This window comes from Thalassophryne amazonica, chromosome 7 (assembly GCF_902500255.1).
Source record: "Thalassophryne amazonica chromosome 7, fThaAma1.1, whole genome shotgun sequence".
Lineage (NCBI taxonomy): Eukaryota > Metazoa > Chordata > Actinopteri > Batrachoidiformes > Batrachoididae > Thalassophryne > Thalassophryne amazonica.
In genome coordinates, this window is record NC_047109.1 from 33,543,086 (window position 1) to 33,560,281 (window position 17,196).

A 17,196-nucleotide genomic window follows, 5' to 3' on the forward strand; every position below is an offset into this window, starting at 1 on the left:
ATTATGATTGGAACATTTTTAAATTTTGACCCCTTTGTAATTCCTCATTGACCCCTGTAGGTCATTGGAGGGCAGCTCAAGGATGCATTGGCATCTGAATACAAACAATCATTAATTTAGAATATGTGTGCCAAATTTAGTGTTATGGTAAAATTAACACTTGTTATGGAAATTTTAGTTAAGCTGCACCACCATTAGCTGAATTGGAAATTTTAAAATTGTCTGTAGGTATACATGCTGGTGTGAATTTGTTGGTCTGTTTATAACTGGCCCTGTGATAGGACAGTGTCCTGTTCAGGGTGTACCCTGCCTCACATGCTACAACCCCTGGCAAAAATTATGGAATCGCCGGCCTTGGAGGATGTTCATTCAGTTGTTTAATTTTGTAGAAAAAAAAGCAGATCACAGACATGACACAAAACTAAGGTCATTTCAAATGACAACTTTCTGGCTTTAAGAAACACTATAAGAAATCAGGAAAAAAAATTGTGGCAGTCAGTAACGGTTACTTTTTTAGACCAAGCAGAGGGAAAAAAAATATGGACTCACTCAATTCTGAGGAATAAATTATGGAATCACCATGTAAATTTTCATCCCCAAAACTAACACCTGCATCAAATCAGATCTGCTCGTTAGTCTGCATCTAAAAAGGAGTGATCACACCTTGGAGAGCTGTTGCACCAAGTGGACTGACATGAATCATGGCTCCAACACGAGAGATGTCAATTGAAACAAAGGAGAGTATTATCAAACTCTTAAAAGAGGGTAAATCATCACGCAATGTTGCAAAACATGTTGGTTGTTCACAGTCAGCTGTGTCTAAACTCTGGACCAAATACAAACAACATGGGAAGGTTGTTAAAGGCAAACATACTGGTAGACCAAGGAAGACATCAAAGCGTCAAGACAGAAAACGTAAACCAATATGTCTCAAAAATCGAAAATGCACAACAAAAATGAGGAACGAATGGGAGGAAACTGGAGTCTGTGACCGAACTGTAAGAAACCGCCTAAAGGAAATGGGATTTACATACAGAAAAGTTAAACGAAAGCCATCATTAACACCTAAACAGAAAAAAACAAGGTTACAATGGGCTAAGGAAAAGCAATCGTGAACTGTGGATGACTGGATGAAAGTCATATTCAGTGATGAATCTCAAATCTACATTGGGCAAGGTGATGATGCTGGAACTTTTGTTTGGTGCTGTTCCAATGAGATTTATAAAGATGACTGCCTGAAGAGAACATGTAAATTTCCACAGTCATTGATGATATGGGGCTGCATGTCAGGTAAAGGCACTGGGGAGATGGCTGTCATTACATCATCAATAAATGCACAAGTTTATGTGGATATTTTGGACACTTTTCTTATCCCATCATTTGAAAGGATGTTTGGGGATGATGAAATCATTTTTCAAGATGATAATGCATCTTGCCATAGAGCAAAAACTGTGAAAACATTCCTTGCAAAAAGACACATAGGGTCAATGTCATGGCCTGCAAATAGTCCGGATCTTAATCCAATTGAAAATCTTTGGTGGAAGTTGAAGAAAATGGTCCATGACAAGGCTCCAACCTGCAAAGCTGATCTGGCAACAGCAATCAGAGAAAGTTGGAGCCAGATTGATGAAGAGTACTGTTTGTCACTCATTAAGTCCATGCCTCAGAGACTGCAAGCTGTTATAAAAGCCAGAGGTGGTGCAACAAAATACTAGTGATGTGTTGGAGCGTTCTTTTGTTTTTCATGATTCCATAATTTTTTCCTCAGAATTGAGTGAGTCCATATTTTTTCCCTCTGCTTGGTCTAAAAAAGTAACCATTACTGACTGCCACAATTTTTTTTCCTGATTTCTTATAGTGTTTCTTAAAGCCAGAAAGTTGCCATTTGAAATGACTTTAGTTTTGTGTCATGTCTGTGATCTGCTTTTTTTCTACAAAATTAAACAACTGAATGAACATCCTCCGAGGCCGGTGATTCCATAATTTTTGCCAGGGGTTGTATGACTGCTGTGACTGGCTCCAGTTCCCCTCACCCCCCTGACACTTAATTGGAGTAAGCAGGTAGAGAAAAAGGATGGATGGATGGATGGATCGATAGATAGATATACCAAAGCACATTGTTTTTTTTTGTCTTTTTTCAATAATATACTGACCCAAGACCACCACAAGTTATTCAGACTGCTAAAAATTTTAAGAAGACTGCCTTCTTCTGCCATCTGCTGACATGTTGTACATTATTTCTTGGCTGCTTGAGAGGCATTTGAGCACTTTGCTTCATGAAACACTGAGCTTAAATTTGGATCACAACTTTACAGATTGTCCAAAAGGTATAGTTTGGACTATCTATGGCTAAATGTTTATGGAATAAAAACAGCAAGACTTGTGGCAAAGGTCAATTTCAGTTGTACAAGGGTCAGAAGTTAAAGTTGCTTCAATTTAGGTAGAAAGTCATGCAAAATATTGGTTGAAGCACCACCATTTGAAGGATTGTTTCAGTTATCTGCTGCACTTGCCATGCATAAGTCATGTGCTTTAGTGTCTATATTTTTGCTAACAACTGGACAGTATTTGTGCCTCTGTGTACTGATAAGGGACTTTTTTCATTATCTATGTCAATAAAGTTAATAGTCACTGACATACATTGAACACTGGGGAAGTGATGGTCGAGTGGTAAACCGTTGGGCTTCAGACCACAGGAACCTCAGTTCAAACCCCAGCATCACGGGAAAATCACTAAGAGCCCTTGGGCACGGCCCTTAATTCCCAAGTTGCTCCTGCTGTGTAGTGAGCACCTTGCATGGCAGCACCCTGACACTGGTGTGTGAGTGTGTATGGGTGAATGTGAGGCATAATTGTAAAGCACTTTGAGTGTCTGATGCAGATGGAAAAGCACTATATACATGCAGTCCATTTAACATACTGGCCAAAATACTTCAGAAACTTACCAAATTCAACACAGCAGACTCTCTTGGCTACCATTTTGAACTTCTCTCCAAGGCCAAAAACAGTGGGAGCCACTTGTTGGCCAAGTGAGGAACCAAGGGGGGTGTTCGTCTTTCAGCAGTGGAAAACCTATTGTTAAGTAATAACACTGACGTCATATTTTGGTGCGGATTTGCAGCAATAGAAAAAATAATATATAGAGGGAACAGCGTGCTTAAAGGGCATATTACTCCAGTCGACACTAACTTTTAATAAATTGTATACCAGATTATAAATCATTACTTCCATTTTAACTTGTGTGAGTCCTGATAAAGCTGATAAAACTAAAATACATCAGAGTGCATCTGATAAATGCACAACAGATTGGCAGCTATTTTGATCCATAATCAAGATGTAACATCAGCCACTGATTATTACCTGTCTGAAAGTCACTCTACCTGTGTCCACGAATGGAAAGAATAGAATTGTGTCTTGAAGACCATTCTCACGCTTTTTCACTTCTACAGTCTGTCCCAGAAGCACTCAACACAAAATAAAAAAAAACCTCCCACTTTCTTCCTCAAAATGATTTATTATCTTTGGAAAATTGGTCCACCCAATAAATATCATGAGTCATGTGACTACATCCTCCTAAACAGATTTTAACCATTTTTCCCATTCATTTCAATAGAGATCCTCAAAGGGCGTTACCCTACATCAGGGGTACAAGGGTAGGCTGAAAAGTTCTAAGGCTCACTATAATGCAGTTAATGCATTACTCCTTCATGGGGAGCCTTAGAACTTTTCAGCCTACCCTCGTATTAACTGATTCCAGACATGGCTGAGAGCATGCAGGTTTTCTTTGCAGCCACCCACTCCACCAGGTAACCTCAGTGGTTAACATCACTTGGAGCAGATGGAATCAGTTAATCAGTAAAATCACCTGGTGGAGTGGGTGGTTGCAAAGAAAATCTGCACACTCTCGACCCTTTCTGGAATGTGTTGAATAACCCTGGCCTACATGATATCATCAAAGTCTACATTCCTCACAGCTTCATGTTTCTGAGTGTAATCAGCAAAAGGTGATATCAGGCTAAATTCCCCATGTTTATGATTTAAATTCTCAAGGCACATTGCACCAAAAATAAAATGCAATACATCAATATTTTCATAATTCTTTATTTATTTAGAATACACAGCTCATTTGACAACTCAGACACATGGGGTGTGCAGCCAGTACATTCTGAGTGCCAGTCCCAAGCCCGGATAAATGAGTAGGGTTGCATCTGGTGTATAACGTGCCAAAAAATTAGATGCAGAGGTGGGGAAGGTGATGGTCTTGTGGTTAAGGTGTCGGGCTTGAGACCAGAAGATCCTCGGTTCAAATCCCCGCATAACTGGAAAATCACTAAGGCCCCTTGGACAAGGTCTTTAATACCCTATTGCTGCCTTGTATGGCAAAAGGAAGGAAATGGTTATGGTAAACACATACTTTAAGAAAAGGGAGGAGCACAAGGTGACATATAAGAGCGGAGGAAGGTGCACACAGGTGGACTACATTCTTTGTTGGAGAACCAAAGAAATTGGAGACTGTAAGGTGTTGGCAGGAGAGTAACTACAGAGGCATAAAGTTGATCAGCCACAACATGAAGTTATGGAAAAGAGTCATAGAAGCTAGGCTTAGAAAACAGGTGAAGATCTCCGAGCAGCAATATGGTTTCATGCTAAGAAAGAGCACTACGATGCAATGTTTTCCCTGAGAATACTGATGGAAAAGTATAGAGAGGGTCAGAAGGAGTTATCTTGTGTTTGTGGATCTTGAGAAAGCATATGACAAGGTGCCAAGAGAAGAGTGGTGGTATTGTATGAGAAAGTCTGGAGTAGCAGAGAAGTATATGAAGGTAGTGCAGGACATGTACAAGAGAGCATATCTCACCCATATTGGCCTCTCTTCATTGGCTTCCTGTTAATTCTAGAATAGAATTTAAAATTCTTCTTCTTACTTATAAGGTTTTGAATAATCAGGTCCCATCTTATCTTAGGGACCTCATAGTACCATATCACCCCAATAGAGCGCTTCGCTCTCAGACTGCAGGCTTACTTGTAGTTCCTAGAGTTTGTAAGAGTAGAATGGGAGGCAGAGCCTTCAGCTTTCAGGCTCCTCTCCTGTGGAACCAGCTCCCAATTCAGATCAGGGAGACAGATACCCTCTCTACTTTTAAAATTAGGCTTAAAACTTTCCTTTTTGCTAAAGCTTATAGTTAGGGCTGGATCAGGTGACCATGAACCATCCCTTAGTTATGCTGCTATAGACTTAGACTGCTGGGGGGTTCCCATGAGTTCCCATGAGTGTTTCTTTCTCTTTTTGCTCTGTATGCACCACTCTGCATTTAATCATTAGTGATTGATCTCTGCTCCCCTCCACAGCATGTCTTTTTCCTGGTTCTCTCCCTCAGCCCCAACCAGTCCCAGAAGACTGCCCCTCCCTGAGCCTGGTTCTGCTGGAGGTTTCTTCCTGTTAAAAGGGAGTTTTGCCTTCCCACTGTTGCCAAGTGCTTGCTCACAGGGGGTTGTTTTGACCGTTGGGGTTTTTCCGTAATTATTGTATGGCCTTGCCTTACAATATAAAGCGCCTTGGGGCAACTGTTTGTTGTGATTTGGCGCTATATAAATAAAATTGATTTGATTTGATAATGTTACAGTCATGAGATGTGCAGTAGGAATGACAGACTCATTCAAGGTGGAGGTGGGATTACACCACAGAGCAGCTCTGAGTCCTTTCTTGTTTGCAATGGGATGGGCAGGTTGACAGATGAGGTCAGACAAGAGTCTTGATGGACTATGATGTTTTCAGACAACATTGTGATCTGTAGTGAGAGTAGAGAACAGGCTGAGTCTAGCCTGGAGAGGTAGAGATATGTTCTGGAGAATAGGGGAATGAAAGTCTGTAGGAGCAAGACTGAGTGCATGTGTGTGAATGAGAGGGAGCCCAGTGGAATAATGTGGTTACAAGGAGTAAAAGTGGTGAAATGATGAGTTTAAATACTTGGGGTCAACTGTCCAAAGTAATGGAGAGTGTGGTAAAGAGGTGAAGAAGAGACTGCAGGCAGGGTGGAGTGGGTGGAGAAAGGTGGCAGGATAGATTGATGACTGAAGAATATCTGCAAGAGTGAAGGGGAAAGTTTACAGCTATGTTGTATGGCTTAGACTATAGACAGTGGCACTAACGAAAAGACAGGTGGCAGAGCTGACAATGTTGTGATTGTCTTTGGGAGTGATGAGAACGGACAGGATTAAGAAGGAACATATCAGATGGGCAGCTCAGTTGGGATGGTTTGGAGACAAAGTCATAGAGGCGAGATTGAGATGGTTTGAACATGTGCAGAGGAGAGACCCAGGTCATATAGGGCGAAGGATGCTGAGGATGAGTCCATGAGGAAAAGAGGGAGGCCAAAGAGGAGGCTTATGGATGTGGTGAGGGAGGACGTGCAGGTGGTTGGTGGTGGTTGGTGTGACACAGAGGACAGGGCGAGATGGAAACGATTGATCTGCTGAAGCGACCCCTAACGCCAGCAGCCAAAAGAAGAGGAAAGAAGAGTCAGCTCATTTGACATAGTGATACGCTTTAACATAGTGGAGTGTTAATTAGCATCATTTTTCAAATTTTAAAAATGGCATTATTAAAAAAATATAGAATTTCTTACAAATTAAACCCTACTTAATTTTCAACCACGACTGAAGGACGCCACCATTTTTCATTCAATTTTCTTTTGAATTCATCATATTAAAAGTGATAAACAAGGATTTTTTATTGGGTTAATTGGTCAGAATGTCATTCTAAATCATGTTTACACTGATTACTGACCTAAAAAAACAATTGCTATCTTTGGAGGATTTATCAGACAGGATACATAATTATCATTTACTGTAAAAAGACCAATGGATTTCCTTGAAAAACAGTCTTATATTTAGAATAATAAAATACACAGGCAAAACAAAGTTGCTTTATGATCAATACCTTGAATCAAAGTTTGTCAGTGCAATAAGGTTTGTAATCATTTTATGTTCCTTTAATTTGGTGAGTTACAAGATGAAAACATTTTGTGTTTTACAGTTATTGTCCAGACAGTGTGACTGGGATGCACTAACACAGCCAACTACTCATTTCGGGCCCGGTCCCACTGGCGTTTAGGAAGATTTGCGCATGAAATGCACACAAAAGTGGTGTATCGCTAAACATCCGCAATATCCGTAAAACATGCGTGTATGAGTTGGCCGGCATCCGCACACGTCCACGATCATCCGCAGAGGCACGTATGAAATGGCAGGATTTTTGAGCTGCACAAAATTTTGGATGCGGATGACATCCGCCTTACATCCACAATCCATACTCAATACATGCGCAACACATATACAATCTATGTGCTATATAACCGCTGTTATCCGCTGATATCCGCAACTGACAGGGTAGTGAGGCTTGGCAGAGGACTGGGACAGTGTGTAAAATGGATATAAAGCATGCATATCACGTCCACATCACGGTCGCAAATGAGTTGTAGCGCATGCATACAGAGTGACCACGAATAAAGCGTGTGTATTATGTCTGCCTTGCATCTGATATGCAAACATACACGGATGCATTACAAACACATATATGCCAGTCATTGCCAGCCCAGCTGTGAAGAATTACAGATGTAGCTATGGATCCCCAAAGACATGGTGTAATAGTTGCTGCCATCCAACAACATACCATCAAACTTGTCCAAGTCCTGCATGTGCTCCAGAGGTGGAGAAGAAGGCAAAGAACAACACAAAGGGCTGTGTGGGTGAGACCATGGATTGGTAGAAGACCGGACCTGTGCATGTACAATAAGCTGATGGTGGAGCTGCGTAATGAAGATCCACGTGCCTTTCACAACTTCTTGAGAATGCCCCCTGACATTTATGATGAATTGATGAACCGGCTCACTCTCAGACTGACCGAGGAATGGACTTCAGATCTAACCTGGAGCCAGGTCTCAAGGTGGCAGTAACCCTGCGCCACATGGCCTCAGGTACAAAATACAGGGACATGCAGTATGCCTGGAGGGTGCCACACAATACCATCAGCAAGGTTGTCAGAGAGGTGTGTGAGGCCATAGTGGAGGAGTACCTTTATGAGCTGATGACCTGCCCCACCACCGAAGAAGAATGGCAGCATATTGCTGATGATTGGCTGCAGCGGTGAAACTTCCCTCACACCATTGGTGCCATTGATGGCAAACATGTGGCATGCAAAGTCCCCCCAACACAGGCTCTGAATACTACAACTACAAGGGCTATTTCAGCATCATACTGGTTGGCATGGTCAGTTCTGACTACAAGTTCCTCTGGGCTGACGTTATCAGGTAATGGCGCTGCATCAGATGCCCAGATCTACAACCACAGTGAGCTGAAACAAGGTCTAGAACATGGCAACATCACCGGTTGGCCACGTCCAGACCCCCTGCCCAGTGACACACAATATGTTCCCTACTTCATTGTGAGTGATGACACATTCTCCCTGAGAACATAACTGATGAAGCCATACAGCACCAGGAACCTGAGCAGGGAGGAGTGCATCTTCAGCTACAGATTGTCAAGGGCACGAAGAATGGTGGAGAATGCCTTTGGTATTATGGCCAATAGATTCCAGGTACTGCTCACCACCATGCAGCACCATGCTGACACAGTCAGGCTCATAGTGAGGGCATGTATCCTGCTCCACAACCTGATGCATACCTGCTGCCCAGTCCTGCCAAACAGGCTTTTGGACCGTCAGCTGCAAAATGGACAAATGGAGCCAGGAGAATGGAGAAGGGGCCAACACCTTGCCAACACTGTGGATGTCCAAGCATTCAACAGAGCTTTCAAAAGCAGGCAAGATGTAGTGCAACCTCATTAAGCACTGATGCAATTCACCTGGTGCCGTAGCCTGGCAAGACAGAATGGTGGACCTAGTGTAAGGACAGACCTTCAAATCTTGAAGACACACTGGTACAGTTCACCACCTCCCTGATGAATTCATTGGCAGGTGTTGTAATGTTGGATGTTATCTCCATGTATTGGTTTCCACTTTACAAGAAAGTATATTATGACTTACAAACCTTTCTTTGTATTATATATGTGTTAATTGACTATGAGAACATAGCATGTGAGGTGTGCTTCACTGTTATATCATGTGCACAATTAATAGTCTTGCATTAATACAGGTCTAATTAGGAGGTCACAAAAAAGGGACACAGAAATAAACGTCAAACAAACACTTTCTTTTAATGTGTGCATAAGGGTCATTATAAAGGTATGACTCCAAACATCACATCAACATGTGACCTGTCCATGGCTCAATATTGTCCACACATCTACAAAGGGGTGTCTCCCTGTGGCTGTGGAGTTGTGGGTGTCGACAGCAGTGGAGCAGGATGTGTGTGAAGGGCCCCCATGCACGGCGAACTAACATCCCCCCATCCACTGAGTGACAGGATCGGGGAGCCAGCCAAGACGTCATGCGCCGACTCCAACACATGTGACACAGAGTCTGCTGGACGTCTTGGCCGGTCAGTGGCATCGCTGGTACCTGGCAGGTACTGGGGGAAGGCAGGTGGCTGTGGCTGCTGGAACTGCTGTGATGGGTGGCACTGGGGGAAGGCAGGTGGCTGTGGATGCTGGAACTGCTGTGATGGCAGGTACTGGGGGAAGGCAGGTGGCTGTGGCTCCTGGAACCACTGTGATGGCTGGTACTGGGGGTAGGCAGGTGGCTGTGGACACTGGTACTGGGGGTACGGCTGGTACAGGCCCTCAGGAGGTGCACATTGGAAATGGCTCAGCCTAGGTGTGGCAGCGTGACTGGGGGGCAGCTCGGCAGATGGGGAGGAGATGTGGCATTGGGGTCGAGCAGCAGGGAGCTGAACTTCCTCACCATGGCATCGTACTCACGTTCGGGGGGGCCCACTGAGTGTGTCTGACACGTCGGTGATGAAGGGGTCCCTGGGTGAGGATGGCTTCTCACCAACAAGCTGGGCCAGCAGCTGGGTGTTGGCCTTCATGCCGTCCCGGATCACCCTCAAGCAGTCCTCCTCCTCAGCATCCTGGCGCCTTCTCTACGTCGACTGGCTGCTGCCACCTCTGCTGTAGCATGCACCTTTTGAGGCCTGTGCAGCGGCCCTCTCAATGTTGGAGAGCAGCCCTTCAGCCTCCACCTCCTCGTCACGCTCGGCTGCATCAGTGGGGACACTCTCAGCCTCTGACCCAGCCTCAGATGCAGTATCTGCAGTGGCAGGGTCCGTGTCACAAAACAGCTGTAGGTATAACCAAATTAATTACACATCCATGGTGTTGCATTATAAGTGCAATGTACTAAGAAGGAAAACAAAATAAAATAAATAGCACGTACAAATGAAATAAATCACAAGTTGCAAAACATTACTTACGGGTTTCATGGGTGCAGACGACTGGTGTCTCAGTTCTCCCTCATAGAACGCACGTCTGCAGCACACTTCTCCCTATCTGTAAGCTTCTTTGCAGCCTGCCCTGACTTGACCCTGTGCAGCTTCACATACCATGTATGCATCCCCCTCCACCAGCCCTGCAGATGATCAGAGGACACGTTCAGCTCCCTCCCTTTCTCTTCCCACAAGGCCTTCTTCCGGTTCCAGTCCTTGAACAGCCTGTGGCCCTGTCGCCACAGCAGCTCATTGTCTTTCAGCCACTCGAACACAGCATCCTCATGTTCTGGTAGGAGTGTGAAGTTATTCCTCGCCTTCCTCTCTGGCTGCTGGTCTGCTGCTTTCTCTGTGCTCTTTGTTCCCCTGCATTTCCCCCTTCCAATGGTAGGACGTGTGCCACATATACTCAACAAAAATATAAACGCAACACTTTTGGTTTTGCTCCCATTTTGTATGAGATTAACTCAACGATCTAAAACTTTTTCCACATACACAATATCACCATTTCCCTCAAATACTGTGCACAAACCAGTCTAAATCTGTGATAGTGAGCACTTCTCCTTTGTTGAGATAATCCATTCCACCTCACAGGTGTGCCATACCAAGATGCTGATTAGACACCATGATTAGTGCACAGGTGTGCCTTAGACTGCCCACAATAAAAGGCCACTCTGAAAGGTGCAGTTTTATTTTATTGGGGGGGGGATACCAGTCAGTATCTGGTGTGACCACCATTTGCCTCATGCAGTGCAACACATCTCCTTCGCATCATCCGTGAAGAGAACACCTCTCCAACGTGCCAAACGGCAGCGAATGTGAGCATTTGCCCACTCAAATCGGTTACGACGACGAACTGGAGTCAGGTCGAGACCCCGATGAGGACGACGAGCATGCAGATGAGCTTCCCTGAGACAGTTTCTGACAGTTTGTGCAGAAATTCTTTGGTTATGCAAACCGATTGTTTCAGCAGCTGTCCGAGTGGCTGGTCTCAGATGATCGTGGATGTGAACATGCTGGATGTGGAGGTCCTGGGCTGGTGTAGTTACACGTGGTCTGCGGTTGTGAGGCTGGTTGGATGTACTGCCAAATTCTCTGAAACGCCTTTGGAGACGGCTTATGGTAGAGAAATGAACATTCAATACACGAGCAACAGTTCTGGTTGACATTCCTGCTTTCAGCATGCCAATTGCACGCTCCTTCAAATCTTGCGACATCTGTGGCATTGTGCTGTGTGATAAACTGCACCTTTCAGAGTGGCCTTTTATTGTGGGCAGTCTAAGGCACACCTGTGCACTAATCATGGTGTCTAATCAGCATCTTGATATGGCACACCTGTGAGGTGGGATGGATTATCTCAGCAAAGGAGAAGTGCTCACTATCACAGATTTAGACTGGTTTGTGAACAATATTTGAGAGAAATGGTGATATTGTACATGTGGAAAAAGTTTTAGATCTTTGAGTTCATCTCATACAAAATGGGAGCAAAACCAAAAGTGTTGCGTTTATATTTTTGTTGAGTGTATGTCTCCTGGAGTCACACCGACCAGGAACATCCTCCAGGACCACTTCAACGGCAGCGGCGTCGGGTGGCAGGGTCGGAGTCCGGGCCCTAACTGTTGCTGGAGGAGGTGGGGTGGGAGATAAAGCCCTCTCTTCCACAGCTGTAGCGGTCTTCTGCCTTCTCGTCACGTGCTTTGTCCTTGTCGACATGTCGCTGTGGTGTCGGTGTGAAGAATGATCCCGGCAGGCCCGGATGCACTTCCTTCATGACTGCAATGCAGATGCCGTGCATGCGCAATACAACCACTGTTTCCGCAACATGTGTGCAATGCATTCCCAATACATCTGTTGTACGTCCGTGTTTGTCGCAAAACGTCCGAACCATTTCATCAATACATGCGTTATACATCCGTGATTGGCCGTTATATATCCGCAATGGCCGCAATACATTCCCCAACATTTACCAGCTGTGCCCCTCATGGGGGAGCCTCTGTGGTTGCATTCACTTTTATTCCCTGGAATATCAGCTTTTATTCATAATATATTCGCTATACATTCATGATATATCCGTAATTCACACAGGGACATTTGTCATTTCTGGCCAACTTTGTTGTGGTTGCCAATGGATGCCCGACTTTTGTGTACTCAATTCATGTGCAATTGATCCTCTCCACAGTGGCACGGGCCCTTACATTTTTGTTGTACAATATACAACCCCAATTCCAATGAAGTTGGGACATTGTGTAAAATGTAAATAAAAACAAGATATGATTTGCAAATCCTCTTCAACCTATATTCAATTGAATACACCACAAAGACAAGATATTTAATGTTCAAACTGATAAACTTTATTGTTTTTGTGCAAATATTTGCTCATTTTGAAATGGATACCTGCAACACGTTTCAAAAAAGCTGGGACAGTGGTATGTTTACCACTGTGTTACATCACCTTTATAGATTATTTGCAAATCATTGTATTCTGTTTTTATTTACATTTCACACAACGTCCCAAATTGATTGGAATTGGGGTTGTATATATATATATATATATATATATATATATATATATATATACATACACGTGGTGTGTCCATAAAGTAACGGTCCTTTTTATTTTTTTTTAAACTATATGGAGTTCATTCATATGTTTTTACGTCAGACATGCTTGAACCCTCGTGCGCATGTGTGAGTTTTTCCACGCCTGTCGGGGATGTCATTCGCCTGTGAGCACGCCCTTTTTCGGAGTGTTAGAGGACAAGTTTGGACATATCCAGCTCTCCACAAGTTCTCTTATACTCACTCGACTGGTAAGCACTGAAAGCCGAGATAGGCATGTCCAAACTTGTCCTCTAACACTCCGAAACGGAGGTGTTCCTTTGTCTCGCTTCATCAGCGAATCGGTCGTGACGCGCGAAGCCTCCGCGCGGCTTTCCATGACAAAATCTCTTGTTAAAAGTGAAATCTGCCGGAAAATGGCTGATGTCCAGCTCTTGTGATAACCAGAGAAAGAGCACACGACGGTCTCGTATCCACAGAGCCATCAGCTTAGAAATGATCCAGTGGTTTGTGCCGCAACGTCGCAGCTTGGAGCGCGGCGCACCGACCATCCTTAAAGGGGTCCTTAAAGCTGTAGTTAAAGTCCTTATTCTCTGTGAAGCCCGTAAAATTTTCACCAAAAGCCAGATAACGTTTTCGAATGGTTTCCAGGTGCCAGTCTCTAACAGCTTCTGAAAAAATTCTGATGGAAAAAAAGTCCTTTTCATTCCGCCATTTGCAGACAATGAAAATCCGACAAGGGGGCGGGACCACTCCTTCCACAAGGCGTGCTCACAGGCGAATGATATCACCGACAGGCGTGGAAAAACTCACGCATGCGCACGAGGGTTCAAGCATGTCTGACGTAAAAACATATGAATGAAATCCATATAATTTAAAATAAAAAATAAAAAGGACCGTTACTTTATGGACACACCATATATATATATATATATATACACGAGGTCTGTCAATAAAGTATAGGTCCTTTTTATGTTTTTCAAAAACTATATGGATTTCATTCATATGTTTTTACATCAGACATGCTTGAACCCTCGTGCGCATGCGTGAGTTTTTCCACGCCTGTCGGTGACGTCATTCGCCTGTGAGCACTCCTTGTGGGAGGAGTCGTCCAGCCCCTCGTCGGAATTCCTTTGTCTGAGAAGTTGCTGAGAGACTGGCGCTTTGTTTGATCAAAATTTTTTCTAAACCTGTGAGACACATCGAAGTGGACACGGTTTGAAAAATTAAGCTGGTTTTCAGTGAAAATTTTAACGGCTGATGAGAGATTTTGAGGTGATACTGTCGCTTTAAGGACTTCCCACGGTGCGAGACGTCGCGCAGCACTCTCAGGCGCCGTCGTCAGCCTGTTTCAAGCTGAAAACCTCCACATTTCAGGCTCTGTTGATCCAGGACGTCGTGAGAGAACAGAGAAGTTTCAGAAGAAGTCGGTTTCAGCATTTTATCCGGATATTCCACTGTTAATGTTGGGAAAGTGTAGTGACACGGACCCACAACAGGGGGCGTAAATGAACGGACAATGGAAGGAGTTAAATTAGAACACTTTACTGTTGTGAATGTCACAACCAAACACAGCAGATTACAGAATGTACACAAGTCAATTAATAAAGGTGTCGTGTGGGCACCCAGTAACAATTATGGTGGGAATTCCACCTCCACCTCTCACTCAATACGTGTTGCAGCGATCCCTCAGAGGAAAAGAGTGCCATCCTGCACAGTCTCCACAAACTAAGGACCGGTACTCCTGCAAACACTCACAATAGATAGATTTAGAAAATTACCACAAAGGCTGAGGATATTACCTCTTGATGAAGATGATATTTCGGCAATGTGGTGGAGGTGTCTTCCTGCTTTTATTCCAGATGTGGAGTAGATGATCAGTGACAGCTGTCATGGTTGATGGGTGACAGCTGTCACCATGGCTTGTTCCTGGAGGCGGCAGCGCCCTCTCGTGCCTGAAGCCCGCACTTCAGGCAGGGCGCCCTCTGGTGGTGGGCCAGCAGTACCTCCTCTTCTGGCGGCCCACACAACAGTTAAAGGAGATTTTTTTAATGAAAGACGTGCAGACGGAGTGCAGCGTCGGCTCGCAGCCGCCGCGATGCTCCGCCACAGGAAAAACACCTCCGTTGGAAGCCTTAAGGACAAGTTGGAACATGTCCAGCTGTTAAACAATTTCTCATATACTCACTCCACTGAAAGCCATCAAAAGCCGCCAGGATTTTACAAATGGTTATCAACACGGAGGTGTTTTTCCTGTGCCGCCGCACAGCGCCGGCTGCGTCCTGACGCGCGGACCCGTCCGCACGTCTTTCATTAAAAAAAAATCTCCTTTAACAGTGGAATATCCGGATAAAATGCTGAAACCGACTTCTTCTGAAACTTCTCTGTTCTCTCACGACGTCCTGGATCAATAGAGCCTGAAATGTGGAGGTTTTCAGCTTGAAACAGGCTGGCGGCGCCTGAGAGCGCTGCGCGACGTCTCGCACAGTATCACCTCAAAATCTCTCATCAGCCGTTAAAATTTTCACTGAAAACCAGCTTAATTTTTTGAACCGTGTCCACTTCAATGTGTCTCACAGGTTTAGAAAAAATTTTGATCAAACAACGCGCCAGTCTCTCAGCAACTTCTCAGACAAAGGAATTCCAACGACGGGCTGGACGACTCCTCCCACAAGGAGTGCTCACAGGCGGATGACGTCACCGACAGGTGTGGAAAAACTCACGCATGTGCACGAGGGTTCAAGCATGTCTGAAGTAAAAACATATGAATGAAATCCATATAGTTTTTGAAAAAAATTAAAAGGACCTATACTTTATTGACAGCCCTCGTATATATTTCATTTCAGACAACTTTATTGATCCCAAAAAGGGCAATTACATTTACACTCCAATTGCCTCAGACAAGATACAGCAATTAATCCACAATTATTACTTGTTTACCGTAATAATGGCGCACATCAAAATTAAAGACAACACATATACATTGTTGACATTGTTTATGTGCGTTAAACCTGAAGCAGTCCGTCATCCGAATTGAGGCAAAATAGGTGAAGGCCGCAGCAGGAGGGGCCCGCGCCACCCAGCTTGGGGGTTGAAAGCAGCAGCAGTAAAAACTGCACTGCCTTCGAGGTGGCAAGGAGGAAGCCAGGGTGAGGGGAGTGTAGAGATGGGGGGGGGGGGTGTAATAGGGATGGAGGGAGGGAGACATGCGTCGTGTGCAGATGAGTTAAATTTCTGTCAATTTCTGTCCGTGTGTGTATAAAGTCTGACAGTTTCTGTCCGTGTGTGTGTGTGTATAAAGTCTGATGTTGCTAGGCAACAGCAGGCTGGAGGGGGGATAGATGAGAAGGGGGAGCCGACTCCCCCTTCTCATCTATCTACACCAAGGCTGTAGATCCGTCTGGGGGAAGAACAGGGAATTTGGTCTTCAGGAGCCGATAAGGCTGCCATTTTTTTTTTTGCCTCCTTGCTCTCGGCCGAGACGGTCGCATTTTTCTCTTCTCCCTCCCTCCTTATCTTTCCTGCTTCTGTGGCGTGTTGTCTGTGAGTATGTCAGCTTTGCTCTTCTGGAAACAGTAAAAATGGATCTGTTAAAGTGGTCTCTGAACGCAATTGACACTATTTTTTCTAGAAGACATTCGGGAGCGGAGGACCCAACCTGTCCTGCCGGGACACATGTGATGGGTTACGTGATGGACATTTGGAGGAAATGGCAGGTCATGTGCCTTTACACGCTGTCTGTGGAGGACGTCGAAGATGTGTATATATTTGGCATGGTGGTGACCAGGTTCCTGCTGTGTGGAGCGGGCATAGCGCTTGTTTACCGGAAAATTAAGAAAGTGGAAGCGGCAATAATTGGCCCGTCCAGGCTGCCCCAAATGATTCATTCGATTGGAAGGGCAGTGTCAGCTCAGTCGGCGGGTGTTAACCGCGCATTAGAAACCATCTCTGTTAGGATCGCTGCACTGGAAAACCGCATTGATAGTCAGTAATGACCACATCTCCTCTCCTAATTCAGATGTATTGGAAGCCACTTGTCTCAGACTGTGGAATCTTTCAGGCGTCTACTAATCTGGATTTTCATTCGGCTTCCCAAAACACAGCTGCACTTCAAGGCCGCTGTGATAAAAACCTCCTGGAGAAGAACAGTGCTCATGCCTCACCCCCCCGGTCTTCCCCCGCCCTCAGCTTCTCCAGCTCTGACGTTGACTGTGGACAGTGGACTGTTCAGGGCTGGGCCCTTCCTCCCTCCAGA